The 3548-nt window shown below is 45.1% G+C and overlaps 1 pseudogene; it reads right to left on the bottom strand.

The window, feature by feature from the left end:
* Window positions 1–15: 15 nt before the first annotated feature.
* The window catches only part of LOC102490329 (aurora kinase A-like), an 8080-nt pseudogene continuing 4547 nt past the window's right edge, over window positions 16–3548 (bottom strand).

Below are 3548 nucleotides of genomic sequence, written 5' to 3'. Positions count from 1 at the left end.
CGCGCATTCCTCCGCGCGGCTCTCCGGCTGCAGGCGCTGCCTGGATCCCAGGAGGGACGCGGCGGGGACCTGCCGGTGCCCCCTGGCTGGGCGGCTGCGAACCACATCGGGCCTAGCCCAGGCATCGTTTGGAAAGGAAAGGAGTAAGGGAGTAAAAAGGCCCCAGAGATGAGAGCCACAAATTCGTGAACCAAGAAAGCCTGCATTCTTTCATTCATTCACGAAATGATCATTGCACGTTTGCTGGGTGGCCAGACTCTTCGGTGAACGAGATAGCAACGGAAACTGCCCGCCTGGGGTAGGTTCAGTCTAAGGGAAAACAGAAAATATTTCCAGAACCTAGAAGACAAACTAAACTAAACAAAAAGAAAAGGGGAAAAAAAAAAAAAAAAAAAAGCAGGTTTCCGTCTATCCCGGTCTCTCTATTGATAAGACACTTGGGTGGTTTCTACTTTAGTCTACTGTGAATAAAGCTCCGAAGACATTTCTGTGTAAGTCTGTGTGGATATACTTTTCTCATTTTTCTTGGGTAAACAGCTAGAAGTAGAGTTGCTGGGTCATATAAGTATATGATTTTTGTTTCTTTTTTTCTTTTAGAGAGATTTTTGCTAGAGGACGCATATATGCGCCAGAGAGACAGAGACAGAAAGTGAGAAATCATCCCCATCGCAATCCCTCCTCCATTCTCCACATGGGATTTTGGACACGATTACAGAGGCCTTGTCAGAGACTCAAGACTTGAACCCTGGTCAACTCTATGGGAATCCTGCGATGTTACCACTACGCCATCTGCTGGTCCCATACAAGTATGTGATTTTAACAAACTGCCCAGCCATTTTCCAAAATGTTTTTTTTTTCCATTTTCCATTTCCACTCTCAGTGTACGGTACGGTCCTGTTATTCCGCAGCATGGTCAGGATTGAGTATGGTCACTCCTTAGTGCCAGCCATTCTAATAGGAGTGATAGGCACATCACTGCAATGCTATTTGCACTTCTGTGAAGGTTAATGAGGTTAAGTATGTTTCCCTCGCTATTGCATTTGTCCGCCTTTGTAAAAGGTCTATTCAAGTCTTTTGCTAATTAAACATTTTTATTTGTCCAAATATTGAATTGTGAGTGTTCTCTACTTATATTGCTACAAGTCCTTTGTCAGATATATGTTGCAAAGATTTCTCCCAGAATGTGTCTTTTTTCTGTTTTCATTTTTTCCCAAGTCTATACAAAAACCTTTATTTTAACACTTCAAAGAATCACATTCATTTCAACAGCTTTGTCAGGCTTAGCCACCCAATAAGTTACACACACACACACCTGGGTACTTGGAAAGATATTGCATGGCTCTTTATATGATGAAGTTGGGGCACAGTCATCACTTTCTCCACAATCAGACAGGCTGTGGAGGCAGCTACAGTTGGACCTGGCCTCCCCATCAAGACGCCAGTTCCCCCTCAGTGCCCTGTTCATCAACATGGAGCTCCGAGTAGGGAAGAGGAGGCACTGCCTGCCCAGTAAATCAAGTCTCACTGCGAGGAGCGCTCTGTATGAAAGGCCCATGGTCAGCAGTAAAATGGATCTCAGTGGCATGATCCTGACAGATTACACGGCAGCCCGACCTCCAGGATTCCTCCCCCCTGCGTGATTCTTAAGACTGTTTGCTGGTTCATTCTTTGCCTTTTTGGCAATTTGGTTTTGATGAATTGGCTGTAATCCAAGGGTGTTCAAGAACTTCTCTGAGAGTTGGCCTCTGGCTGGGATTGTGCCTTAAGAGTCTGGAAATGGGGACCAGCAGTTGGCGTAATGGCTATGTCGCTGAACTGCCATGTAGTAGACCACGGTTTGAGTCCCGGATCCAGTGGCTTAAACTCACACTGGGTGTGTGTGCGTGCGTGCCCAAGATCCCAAGAGGAGAATGGAACAGAAGGAATTGTGGCATGGCTATCCCCCCTGGGCAGTGATTCTCACTTTCTGTCTCTCTGTCTCTGTCTTTTTAGCGAGCGCACGTGCTCTATAGCAAAAACAAAAAAAAAAAAACAAAAACCCCCCAAAAAAAAAAAAGGTTTAGAAATGAGGCCTCTGGCTCCCTCTGTGACAGAATCAGGGAATGTATACTCAACTCTTGGTATTCTCTTGTAGGTCCCCTGGTATGTGTTTGTCTCAAAAGGAGGCTTTCCAACCAGAAATTCATAGCAAAGAACTCCAAGACTCCAGAGATCAACCTTCTCATCATGCATCTGGCCTTTGATCATCTCGGGGGGCAAGTAGTCAAGGGTATGACAGAGGGTTCTCCTGGAGGATGGAGCATGCACTGACCACCCAAAATCTGCCATCTTAGTTCTCCTATCAATCCCAGAAGCAAGTTCTCTGGCTTAATGTCTCCATGAATAACTCTCTTCAAGTGACAGTAAGACAGGGCATTTGCCAACTCTGTGATGTAAGTCGCAGCTCTCTGCTGTCAAACTTGGAGAGTCTCTCTAGTTCCCTATAGACTGTGAGAAAGCAAGCCACCGGGTCTGAGACGCAAACCGTAGTTGGCCATGTAGGAGTGTACAGTGCCTTAATCACCATGCCACCTGCTGGTCCCAAAGGTACCATGTAATTCTGCAAATTCACACTTTTTTTTTTTTAAGAATTATTAATTTAATTTTATTTATTCATTCATTTTATTTTAATTTGATGAGAGGGGGGAGAGAAAGAGAGAAGGAGAGAAAGTGAGAGAGCAGGCCATCAGGTCCAGGACTCGAACTGAGGTCAGCCATGTGGTATCTAGTGCCTTAACCACTATGCCACCTGCTTCACTCTTAAGTAAATGCTGGAGAAGTCAGAAAACATGTCCACAGAGAAACTTGTATACAAATATTCACAGTAGCCGTATTCCTAATAGCCAAAAAGTGAAGCAACCCAAATGTCCATCAACTCATGAGTGGATAAGTAAAATATAATATGTGAGAACTCCTTGTATGGTCAGCATAGTGGTTAAGGCACTGGACTCCCACATGGCTGAATGCAGTTCGAGTCCTGGACCCAGTGGCATGAAACTCATGCCAAGTGCGTATGCGTGGGTGCCGAAAATCCTGAGAAGAGAATGGAAGAGAAAAGATTAGAGTGTGGCCATCTCCTGCTGGGAATTGATTTCTTGCTTTCTATCCCTCTGCCTCTCTAGCAAGCACAACTGCCCTATAGCAAAAATCTGTCTAAAAACAAAAACAAAAGCTCTAAAAAGTTCATGGAAAGTGTAATTATGAAAAAATTCTATATATTTTAAAATTTTAACACTGAGCCAGCGGTGGCATGGAGGAGGTTCAGGCAGCTGGATCCCATATGGTCAACTTCATGGTTTGAGTCCCAGCCAGGTGGCAGGTGTGCCTGCACATGTGTACCCAAAATCCCAAGAGAGGAATAGAAGAGATTGTGGTGTGGCCATCTGGGGTGGGCAGTGATTTCTCACTTTCCCTCTCGGTGTCTTTCTCTGTCTCTGTCTTTGGCAAGTGCACATGCCCTATAGCAAAAAACTGGGGGGGGGGGGGGGTTTATTTGAAAAAAAAACTCC

The sequence above is a fragment of the Tupaia chinensis genome, unplaced genomic scaffold (genome assembly GCF_000334495.1).
Source record: "Tupaia chinensis unplaced genomic scaffold, TupChi_1.0 Scaffold000330_1, whole genome shotgun sequence".
In the NCBI taxonomy this organism is placed as follows: domain Eukaryota; kingdom Metazoa; phylum Chordata; class Mammalia; order Scandentia; family Tupaiidae; genus Tupaia; species Tupaia belangeri.
The sequence above is the reverse complement of the archived record's forward strand: the minus strand, read 5'-3'. Positions and strand labels throughout refer to the sequence as shown.